The sequence below is a fragment of the Camellia sinensis genome, unplaced genomic scaffold, assembly GCF_055761805.1.
Source record: "Camellia sinensis isolate YWXY unplaced genomic scaffold, ASM5576180v1 Unanchor12, whole genome shotgun sequence".
NCBI classification, from domain to species: Eukaryota; Viridiplantae; Streptophyta; class Magnoliopsida; order Ericales; family Theaceae; genus Camellia; species Camellia sinensis.
Window position 1 is genome coordinate 4,005,018 of NW_028128998.1, and position 12,771 is coordinate 4,017,788.

Here is a 12,771-nt window from a genome sequence, read left to right on the forward strand (position 1 = left end):
ATGAAAGGTGAGAAGCCAACTCCCTCAGTAGAAGATCCTCTGGTACACCGAGAACGAAGTCGCTAAAGCACCTAATGCCACCGGCTGGCAAGATGTGTCTGCGGGGATGGTACCTTGCTGGATTAAAAGGGCCTACCCTTAACAGTAATGGCTCCAGCTCGACCTCAAGCTCAAACTTTGCCTCGAGCTCGGCCTCAATACCCTGAGCCGCCACGCCAACCTCTGTAGCAACCGGCTCCCTTGCCTCGGCAATGGATGGGAGTACGAGGGGAACCTCGGGAGGGGCCCCATCATGTGGTGAATCATTTGCCATCTGGAAATAGGTGAAAAGTGGGTGAAAATGAAGAAAAATTGAGAAAAGGGGTAAAATTAGAAAAAAAAAAAAACTCAACCCTATGAGAGAGAAAATGGAAGAAAAAGTCAAAGCCTGGGAAAGTTTGCCAAACCCAAGAGAAACACGAGGGGAACAAGCCTAGAAGTTTGAAAATGAGGGAAAAAGTGTCGAAATCAAATTTCAATCGGTTCATTGGAAAAAGCGTAAAAGGGCTTAGCAAATAAAGTTTGCGTGGGGCATTGAAAAACGCGTAAAAGGCTCGGATCTATAGAGAAAAAGTGTCTTAAGAGAGAGAGGAAAGGATTTCGGCCTTAGTGAAGTGAAGAAATGAAATGTTGCAATGTATACTTAAAGACCCGTGTGTGAAAAGTCTTTTTTGCCCCGAACTACCATCGGTGGCTGGCAAATGGCCAGCAAAGCTCATTGGTGGCCGGCAAGGCATTTCCATGGCCAATATGTGGCTGGCAGCCTCCCCCTGTGGCCAACAGGTTGCCGGCAGCCTCCCTCTAAGTCCTGATGCTATTTTGTGTCTTTGTTTCACAAGAGTTGCAAGGAAAGTTCACTGTTGGGTTCAGATTGTCTCTACAGAAGCTTAAAAACTATGTTTTGGGCGCATGATGCTCATCACTTGTCAACATGAACGAGGTGTATCCTTTTAAACATAATGCAATTCCTCCAAGAGGTAAATTTGCAGGTGCCATCGAATGTCGCTTTTGTTCGATTTGCCTTCGTTCTACTTTTGTTCTCTATTGTTGCATAGAATATGCATTTCACATATTTGTTGCATAGAATATGCATCTCACATGTATTGTTTCATAAAATATGCATTGCACATATACATATTGCATGCGTATCTCGTATCATTCCAATTTTGCATAGAATATGCTTTTGTTTCTCGCATAGAGCATGCATTCACTTAACTTTATATCTCGGATGTGTATCTTGCATAGAATATGCATTGTCACTACATCACATGTTGTTCATGTTAACTTTGCTTTCTTTCTTCCTTTGCCAACATAGGCAAACGATATTGTATGTATAGTTCATTCGAAGGAGTTCCAGATAAGGTCATTTGTGTCTCGGTAGGGGAACCCACTTGTTCACTTTGTGCATCTATCGCATTTTGTTCACTTTGTGCATCTATCACACTTTTTCACTTTGTGTGTCTATCACACTTTTTCACTTTGTGCATCTATCACACTTTTTCACTTCATGCATCTATCGCACACCTCTCTTTGTTGTTTCTTAGGACGCGTGAAATGCGGCCCTGGGCAGGTTTCATCTTGGGACGTGTGAAGCATGACCCCGAGTGGTTTTGTTGTTTCTCAACATAAAACGCAGCCCTTGGCAGGTTTCATCTCGGGACGTGTAAAACACAGCCCGAGCGGTTTTCTTGTTTCTCAAGACGTGTGAAATGCGGCCCTGGGCAGGTTTCATCTCGAGGCGTGCACGCAGTTTTATCTCAGGAAGTGTGACTCGCGGCCCTAGGCATGTTTTATCTTGGGACGCGTAAAACGCGAGCCCGAGCAATTTGCCTTTATCTCAGGACGCCATCGCATGCACACCCGATGATGAGTTTATGTGCTCGCCAAGTGCTCGAAGTCCTCACTAGAATGCCACAGCTTTGAGCCTTTCAAACCATACACCCCGGTTATCTCATTTTTTGGACCAAGCCTTGGTCTTTCAAGCTAGCAGCTTCTAGTGGCCTACCGGCCACCCTTATGGGCTATCGGCCACTAATGTGGCTTGCCGGCCACCACTGATGGCTGGCCGGCCACTAGTTTCTTTTGCCTATATTTTATGCCAGCCGTGCCAGCTGTTTGCACAGATGTATACATCTGTTCACACGTGTAGGGCTGGATATCCTTGTAGGGAATTCATGTTTTCTATATATAGGAGACCCCTCTCTCATATTTTAAGGTTAGAAAATTTTGATATCAAAAATTTTCCTCGCTCTCTATAATTCTCTTTCTCTCTAGCAAATCTCTACACTTTTGCCTACAAATCCTTAACCTTTGCCTATACACCCTTAACCAAATCTTCTCATCTTTGAGCTGAGGTCTTTTTGAGCTTGGTTTGAGCTCTTGAGTGTGTTGTTTGCTTGGTTTTGTTGCTTGAATTGCTTCTTCTCCTCAAGAGGTATAAGGCTTTCTCCCTTTACTTGCTTTTTCTACTATTGTACTTGATGTTTTCAAACTATTTTTGGGTTGTAAAACTTCTGTATTTTTGGGTTAAAACTTTGATTCTAAGGCCATTAAAGGTTGAGGGGTAATCCACCATTCTTTATACCTTGTTTTGGAGGCCTTTACCCTTGTGTTTCCCATCCTTTTGCTATCTCTTTCTAAGCTTTTAAACACTCATTTTTAGAGTTATTTTAGTGGCCAAAATCATGTTTTGAAGTCCAAATTTGGAGGGGTTAGCATCCCCTCCTTGTGTCTTGCTTACTAGCCTAGTTTGTGCCATGTTTTAGCATATTAATCTAGCTATTTTTAGCTCAATTCCAGCATGTTTTAGGATTGTATTAGATCTATTTTAGGACTATTTTGAGTTGTTAGTTGCATTTGAGCTTTATTTTGCATGCTTGTAGTGTAATAGTCCTCATAAGTTTGGTGTTCTAGTTCTTATACACCATCTTATTTGAGTTGATAGTACTTATTTATGTTTTTCTCACTCATTTTCAGCACTAATAATCTCTGCAACCTCCCTCCTTTCTTGGCTTTTTGTTTTCCTTTGAATGTGTTTCAAACAATTTGTTTGTTTAAAGCATGAGATTGAGATATTATGCTTAATGGTTTAATCCCTTAGGAGGTTCATTACCAACGGTATGATGTCAATTTCATGCATAAAACAACTCTTGGTTTGAGCCATCTTTCCATTAGAGGACTTAAACTCATCCTTTGGACTCAATTGATTAAAGAATGGATGGTCATCTAAAATGAAGTAATTAAAACTTGGGACTAAAATGGTGAAAGATAAGAATTTGGTTGTGTTCAATCGAACGTTAATTGAACACATGGAAGCTTGAACCATTTCATACTCATTAGTGATGAAATGATTCAAGGTTCCAAGGTCACTACTTCCCGTGATCTTCCATGATAGGGAGGTGGTATGAGTCTTGTTTTGTTGTTTTTATTGAATTTGCAAACTTGGTTTCATGAGCCATCATGCAATGAAATTGCATCCATTGATGGTTTGTGAACCAAACTTGCTACTCCTTTGATTTGTTCATGAAAAAGAGGGGTGAGTAGTGCAAACAAACCATTGAAAATACCCTGTATATGCTCTATTTGTCCTTTGTTGCAGCAAGGAGAACTGGGCAACAATGGCCGACAGCCACTTTCCATGGCCGGCAAGTGGCCGGCATACCACCTCTGATGGCCGACAACCCTCATCACTGGCCGGTCGGCCACTGATGCAAAATTCAGCAGTGTGTTCTTTTGGCAGAGTAGAGGTATTCTAGAAATGGGCAGAAGTGTAAGTGTTCTCTGTGCAACAAAGGCTCACCGGAAGCAAAACGGTGGTCTTTTCAGGTGGAAACCGAGCACGCGCATGAACATCCCTCGTTTCCCGAGATGAAGTAGTCAGTTGTTTAGTTTAATTACTTTTTTTAATTGCACTTGTATTCTAATTATTTAGTTAGTTAGTTATCTAGTTATTCAATTTTGTCATTAATTAACTAGCTAGTTAGTTAATTCATTTGTTGTTGTAATAATTAGTTAAGTAGTTTAGCTAGTTATTTATTTATGTTTATAATAGTTAGCTTAATTAGCTTAACTTTATTTAGTTAGTTAATTAGCTAATTTATTCGTTCAGACTCTTCTTCGTGAGAGCGTAATGTAATAACGTGCATGTCTTTCAACTACACGTCTTTCTCCCTTTTCTTTACTAGCTTATGTTGGTTAGTTTAGGGACATCATGTTTTGTTTAGCATGCATCATGTTTGCATCCATTTGTCTTACATGCACCGAGCCTCGGTTCATCATTCTAACTGCATTGTTAGTTTAAACATTCTTTGAATATGTGCTTAGACCGCATGTTATCAAATTGTTTCATATGCCATACTAGTAGCCGAGCGTATTAGTTGCATGTCGCATGTGTTGCATTAGTCATATTGCATAAAGTTAGGATCATACATTTTTCTAAGTTTTTTGTTATTTTGGCTTGGAGTACTAGGTGTGCCTTTACTCGCTTTAGCATATTGCATGAATGTGATTGTTGCCATGTTTAGCATGCTTGCCCTGCTTAAATGCTATAACTCTTAAATGCATGTAGATGAAGGCTAGTTGATTGAATTGGAATAATTTGAGTAATGTTTATATGCGATCACTTTTTCAAGTGGTACATATTTTGAAACAATTTTGCAAAACAAACATGACTCGAGATGTTCCAATTCTTGCAATTTAGTCTATACTTGTTTGTGTGCATCACATAGTAATGCTAGCCAAATAAATCGGTACAAGAGCATATAATGTTGATAAAAATTATATCATGATTAGTAGAGGCCGATCTTTGATCAGGTCGAGCGGGGGTGCTCAATGTATTCATGACCTTCCTCTCCTGTACCCAAGTTCCCAAGCCGAGACAATCTTAGTGATGACGGGCACGTTGCCTTTGGCCCGAGTCATAGGTTTCCCAAATTTTCCCAAAATAAAATATTTAGGTGGCGACTCTGTATTTGGCAATTTGATTCAAAATCTACTTTCAAAAATATTTGTCGGATTTGGACTCTTTGGTGTTTATCAATTTCATATTATAGTTGTGAGATTAGATTCAAAACCGCGGGAGTCCGAACTGTAAGGCTTATTTCGAACTTCCGAAAGGGGGCGCAAAAAAGTCGAGCTACACCCATATATCTTTTTTTATCCCCAAGTAACAATACCACTAAAGATAATAGATGGAAACCTGCGAAAAATTTATGGGCAAGTATACAAAAGAAAACCACATAGACTACATAAATACAGCTGAAACACGTACATCAAATAGAAAAACACAGGCTAAACGTCCACGAAAACCAATCAACAATGCTAACCTCCTGCACAAGCTTCCTGTTTTTACCATAGATAGAATATAAAGTCTAATAAGCACCTGGCACCTCATAGCCACGACATCATAGCCACTCAAAAAAGCCATGACGATGGAAAAGGTTACCCCATGAAAGATCCCGATAAAATCACATGAAACTCATACGGTCAAGTGTCACATTAACGGTCTCAGGGAAGTATAGCGAAAACCAATAACCACTGTACCAACAATCATAGTTAAAATCAATCCCATCATATAATCAAACACCACATTCCCCAGTCCCTTCCTTGGTTGATCACAAAGCCTCAATCCCCACAGCAGTGTCTCCCTCACTCCATGTTGGGAGTGGCTCGAAAACCAAATCAGTATGGGTCACATGAAGACAAGAGACAACTAGAAATTCGATAAATTTTCATTTCCCAGTCTCTAACTTGGCTAGTCATCGAACGATGATTCCCCATAGCAGTGACCCCTAAATCACTCTTGGCGGAGGTGGTTCAAGAATAACCTCATTTAGAGTTACATGAGGATCACACAATCAATTATCATAAATAAATTAAAAAAATCGACTGCAACAGTACACCATCGGACAATGGCTCAACCAAAAACCCTGGGCAAAACCCACGTGATTAACAATCTGCCTAATAAGAAAGCCAACCGGGACTCATTTGACCCACATGTTAATGGCCCATAAAAACCACCCGCAAAAATTCGGCCATACCTTTACACCACATGCAACACAATATAATATTTCATATCATTATATTAATACAAAACCATTGCTAGTTTAACCAAAACCTTGGGCCAAGAACTACCCATGTGCAACATTTCTCTAAGCTTGTGTTTGGTTGGAGAATTTTATGAGAAATTTTGAAACAGAAAAGGAAAAAGTATGTGAAATTTGATAAAATATAGGTATATTTTATTCACATTTCACCTATTTTTTTTATTTATTTTTTTAAATCTATCCTTAAATCTCTCAACTAAACACAGAATAAGTGTGTGCGTTTCAAGGACTCTGGAAACTATTCTTGTAAGGAGAAATAACTGCACGGTGGCACGGTAAACAAAAAAATATAAAATTATAAAGTAATATACCATTTTAATTGGGAGGAAGATGTTTTTGGGTCTACATTCGTGAGATTCACTATAGATTTCATTTTGATAATTTAAATTATTCATTTTGTCGAGTATTTTATGTATTTTATTCACATAAAGAATTTAGTCGATTCAATAATTGTAACTTTTTCAATTTATCGCATTTTTAATCCTAAAAATTTATGATTTAATTTTTTATGTAGATAAAATACATAAAATGTCCAACAAAATGAACAGTTCAAATCATCAAAACAAAATATGTGATGAGTTTTACAAGTCCATACAAGATGCTCCAATCTAAAATTTAAACTAGAGATCGTCCTCCTTATAATTATTAAAGTGAATAAACATTATTACTGATTTGTCCTTTTTTTTCTTTTTTCTTTTTTTCTTTTTTCTGTGAAAATGCTATTATTCCCCGTTCTTGTAATGCAATAGTGATTTAAGAGTCGATTTCAAATGCAGCACTTTCCTCGAAGTTTGCAACTCACCTTTCTTCTTCAACACCTTCTTCTCCATTGCTTTCCCCAAAGAAAAAAAAAAAAAAAACTACTGACCAAGAAGAAGAAACAGAGCTGTAATGACAAACCACCACCAGTGGGTCTATCGTGCAATATTTGTTATGTTGTTATTATCTTTTTCATAGCCTCAGTATCCTTCTTTGACGATGCCCAATTTCCACGTCCAATGGCAATGTTAAGTACTTCTTGGATCAACAAGCCCTCAATTTACATTGAATTTATCGATTTTGTCGGTTTAAGTCTCACACCCGTCCTTGAAGGATCATCCAAAGGCTCACATTTGATCTGTGGTTTCTATTGCCCTACTCAACAAACTCAGGCATGCCTCTTTGGTGTTGTACTCTTCGGTAGTAGATATTATTTTAGCGACAACTCGCCTTCTATAATTGCACCAGAACTAGTTTGGTCTGCTAATCGGGACCGTCCTGTTCAAATTGATGCCACCTTACAACTCACTGGAGATGGAGATTTGATATTGCATGACGCAGATGGCACTTTCGTATGGTCTACCAACACATCAGGAAAGTCCGTCTTCGGCATGAATTTCACTGAATTGGGAAACCTGGTCCTCTTTGATCAAAATAATGCCACGGTTTGGCAGTCGTTTGATCACCCAACTGACTCCTTGCTTGTTGGCCAGACTTGGTCTCATAGCCAGAAGCTCACCTCCAGCAATTCCGTATTGAACTTGACTCCAAGTTTGTTTTCTCTTAAAGTTCACGACTATTACAATATGGTGGTGGCTTACGTAGAATCCAATCCATCGTTGCCCTATTTTAAATCCTATGTAGGAGTGAGATACGTTAAATTCGAGAAAGAAAGTTTTTTGGGGCAGACAATCCTTGTTGCATCATCATTGTCACCTCATCGTCAGTTCATAACGTTAGATCCTGATGGGCATTTGAAGGCTTATAAGTGGGATGAATTGAATTGGAATGTGATGGCTGATCTGATGACATCAGATATTGGTGACTACAGTTATCCCATGGTGTGTGGCAATTATGGCATCTGTTCTCCAAATAGACCGTGCAGTTGTCTTAAGGAAGCCCTCTACAACAACACCTTCTGGCAAAAAAATTCTAGGCAACCCAGCCTTGGATGTTCCCTTGTTACACGCATTTCTTGTCACCATTCTCAATATCACACCTTTTTGAAGCTTAAGAATACTAGTTTCTTTTACTCTAACTTCCACGAATACTTCCCCTCAAACTTTTACTTGGATGAAAAATTAGCATTAGAAGAGTTGCTTGAAAAACTGTTCATGCAAAGTAGCTCTTTTGCACATAATTTGGGCTATTTTTCAAAGTAAGGTTGCTTATTATTGTCTGAAGTCTTTTCTCTTATAAGTAATAAGGGAACAAAGTATGAGAACGTTGTTGTATTTCTTAAAATGCAGAAATCTCCAACTGGACAGAATCCTATTCCTTCAGCAACAAATTCTCCTTAAAAGAAATCAGGGCAAGTCAAGATCATACTGGGTTCCAATCTCGGAGATTTTTTGTTGTATTTTTTTTTGGTTGCCTCTTGCATTTTCTTTTTCAAAAAGAAACAAAAGTCCTAGGATTTTGATGAGTTCTTTGTTGATCAAGTACCAGGGATGCCTATCAAATTTTCTTACGAAGAATTGAGAGCCACGACAGGCAATTTCAATGATAAGCTCGGGGAAGGAGGATTTCGGTCAGTGTTTCAAGGGACATTAAGCGATGGCACCAAAGTAGCGGTGAAGCATCTCAATGGTTTTGATTAGGTTAAGTAGTCATTTTTAGCTGAAGTTGAAACAATAGGCAGCATTCACCAGGTCAATTTGGTGAGATTAATTGGATTTTGTGCTGAAAAACCATATAGGCTTCTAGTTTACGAGTACATGTCCAATGGATCATTGGATACATGGATCTTCCAAAGGCACCAGGAGCAAAGTCTTGTATGGCAATCCAGAAAGAAGATCATTATGGATATAGCCAAGGGACTAACCTATCTTCACGAGGAATATAGGCAAAAGATACTTCACTTGGATATCAAACCCCAAAACATCCTTTTAGATGAAGGCTTCAATGCAAAAATTTCTTATTTTGGATTATCAAAACTAATTGATAAGGACCAAAGCCAAGTTGTAACAATGATGAGGGGAACACCAGGCTATTTGGCTCCCTAATGGTTGAGCTTAATTATCACTGAGAAACTATAGAGGTTTATAGCTTTGGTGTCGTGGTCTTGGAAATGTTGTATAGGCGCAAAAATTTGGATAAGTCTTAGCCTGAGGAAGATATGCATCTGCTAGATCTGTTTAAGAGGAAGGCAGAAGAGGAACGACTTCTGGATATCGTTGATAAATACAATGATGACATGCAAACACATAGAGCAGAAGTTGTAGAGATAATGCGGGTTGCTATGTGATGTCTACAAAGTGATTTTTCCAGGAGGCCTTCCATGTCGGTGTTGGTTAAGGTCTTGGAGGGTTCTACAGATGTTCAAAGCAATTTGGATTATAACTTCACAACTCCTGTGGCACCAAGACCAATTACAATTGCTGGTCACCAAGGGGATGCGATTGGCGCTACTACTCCATTATTTGCATCAGCTTTATCAGGACCAAGGTAAATAAAGTAGACTCCAACAAGCAAATTACAACTGGTTGTTTAAAGTTTTTGTATTCCATTTCATATGTAGTGAACTATAATCAAAGATTTTTATTTGTGCAAATCACAATCCATGATACCAGGATTAATGGTGTTTTAGGTAGAGTTGACAAAATTTCAACTCTCTCAATAATATTTGCCCCTTTTATTTCTTCAAGTTCTTCCATCATCATTTCCATAGTACATACAAAACTAAATGAATATAGTGAGCTAGATTTCCCATAGTTTTAATTCAAGCATTTTCAAGTTCTATAGTGAAGGCGAAGTACGTTGATATTTTGTGAGAGTGTGAGAGTTTCTCATGATTCAAGTAAAAGAAGAGAACATCAAATTAGTGGGTTACAATTCAAACTTTATTCTCCAAAAGATGTGTCAATGAATAGTAAAGTAAGTTTCAAGAAGGAATAAAGCCGACTTATATTTTGGACAAATTTAGAGCCATTTTATGATTAATTAATTTGGTTAAAGGGTTATATTCTTGAATTGCTGGGAAAGAAAACATTTTGTACATCAGTTAGTCTGCAGAATGTGCAATTTTTTTCTCACTTTAAGCTTGATTGGGAAAACAAAAAGTGTGACATGATGAACAAAAAATTCTACTGCCATGTTTTCCCCCTCTGCTTTCTTGAAACCAGCTGTTCTATAACAGGAAATGGATAAATTGAAATCTGATTTGCAATATTTTTCTTGTATCATTTTTTTACATCGATTCTACGCATTAGATCAATGCCCAAGTTGTTGTGTGTTCAATGGCTAAACTGTGCACTACATGGATCAAACCTATTTGAATGAAGGCAAAAAATATAATTGGGGCCCTTTGTAATATTTTTTTTTTATGATTTTTATTTAAAATTCTTAACAATTTCCTAACCTTTACAATCAAAATAATTTTGATAAAAAGGCCTTTTATTTATTTATTTATTTGACTTGACCAGATAATTGAAGAGGTGTAATGTAAATGTCCTCCAGTAAGAGAGGTTGTTTTCTCTCTTTATGATTTGACTGATAGTCTAAGATTACTCATGAAGTGTTATTCTTGTTTGATAATTTAAGATTTAATCATTTTTATTTATTTATTGAGAGATTTTTTGCCACTTTTTTTTTTTTTTTGAGAATTATTTTGAGTAGAAGTTTTTTTTATGTATGTATATATAAATATATTGTGTACTGAATATATAGTAAGTAGGGCCCTCCTAAATAGAACACCTACTCCTTAAGCCACCACTAGTTTGCAGTAGATATGGTACGATAGCGTGGCAAGTTTGGACCGCAATTACTCATAAGTGGCTAATAGCAATACAAGTAAGCTAGTTTAAACAGATAAATAAACGATAACCATCATAATCTTGAATGTTCTGAAATTATTCCTTTGCTCTCCGAAGCTTCAAAACATTACAAGCTGCTTATAGAGCTAAAGAATGTTACCTACCTCATTGTTGAGGCTGACATGTGAAATGCTATGAATACACAGACATGAAGAGTAGTTGCAAGCAAGCCTGTTTAAGTAGTTGCTACCATAGAGCTGCTCTGTTTTGTTCAAGTGATGTTTCCAATAAAAATTCAAGTGGAAAATGCTATATATATACTAACAGAGATCATCTCAATGATGGTCAATATACAGTGCAGTCAATAATCAATTTGTAATCAAACTGGTATCTAGACTTGGAGCGTTTTTCCGGTCTCTTTATTTTAATTTTCATCTTTGTTTTCCTTTCCAAGGTAGAAAAGAGGAACTAATGAAACCGTGGAGGATTATTTAAATCAAGAAGTGCTGGGAATGCCCATGAGTAAGGTTTCGAAAAGCGGTTGCGGTTGCGGTTACGGTCGCCGTAACAGTTGTGGTGGCACGGTTGTGGTTGCAGGATATAAAGGTCGTAGCGTAACGGTTGCGGTAACCGGAATGGTGATTTTTTTTTATTTTTCGCACAATTTGAAGAAAACTTACCGATACGCATTTTACATTCTATTTCAATAGTTAATGACTTTAAAAATAATTGATTTTAAATATTTACAAATTATTTTTGATCAATACCTGAACTAACTGAATAAAATATGTTCACAATTATTAAATGAAATGATTATAAAAATAAAAATTGTGCCATAAACAAAAATTATTTTTGAGGCATTTTTTTAGACAACACTATACAACTAACTAAATAAAATTATTTACAATTAAGTATTAAATAAAATGATTATAAAAATAAAAAGTGTGCCATAAACAAAAATTATTTTTGAGTTTTTTGAAGACATTTTTTAGACAACACATTACAGCAACAAAATAAAAAATATATATTTACAATTAAATATTAAATAAAATGATTATAAAAATAAATATAACCACTGTTTATATATTTTTTATTTTACAAGCTAATGTAATGAAAAAAAATAAAAAAAAGTTATAAAGAAAATAAATTCATGTAAGATTTTTTCTTTAGGCTTGAATCACTTTAGTATTTGTTCTTTTTTTGTAAGTTTTTTTTTTCGGGAAAGGAAGCTATTTAGAATATTATGAAAGGATGTAACGGTGTGTAATTGACTGTTATGGCTGTTATGGTACCGCTACTGCTGTTACGTAACACCGAAACGGCCATTACACATGTGAATTTCCATCGCATTGCTATAGCGACCGTAACGAGTAGCAGTAACCACCACAACCATTATGTAATGGTTGCGACCACTTTTTAAAACATTCCCATGAGATTCTCTTATAGAATTGAGCTCAAAGTCACTGACTGATATAATTTCAAAAGGAAACTTTGGCAAGGATGATATGGATATTGGTCTTTGAAGGAACTCTTCTAAGCAACGGCAAAATCAAAGTTGCAGCGTAGCATCTTGATGACTTAGGCCATGTCAAGAAGTCTTTTTCTTAGCTGAACAAGTCAAAATAATAGGCAGCACTCACCATTTGAACTTGGCGATAGTGATGGAACATTGTGTTGAGAATTCACAGACTTTTAGTTTATTTATATGGGATTGTTTAGTGCAACCTATGGAGTTGTTTATACCTTTCTCTTTTTTATATATGTGTGAAATTATTTAGTGCAGCTTCTATTTACCGCTTATAAGACAAAAACAGTTTTTCAAAAAAAAAAAACTTACTATTGAAAAGCGAGGGGAAGGTGTCATGGTATTGGCAGTCCTTTGTGTATGGAAAAAT

At 36.9% G+C, this 12,771-nt stretch overlaps 1 pseudogene; it reads left to right on the forward strand.

Annotated features, from left to right (window-relative positions):
• The first annotated feature begins 7,141 nt into the window (after positions 1–7,141).
• LOC145814722 (G-type lectin S-receptor-like serine/threonine-protein kinase At1g34300) lies at positions 7,142–9,731 on the forward strand (annotated as a pseudogene).
• Positions 9,732–12,771: the final 3,040 nt, after the last annotated feature.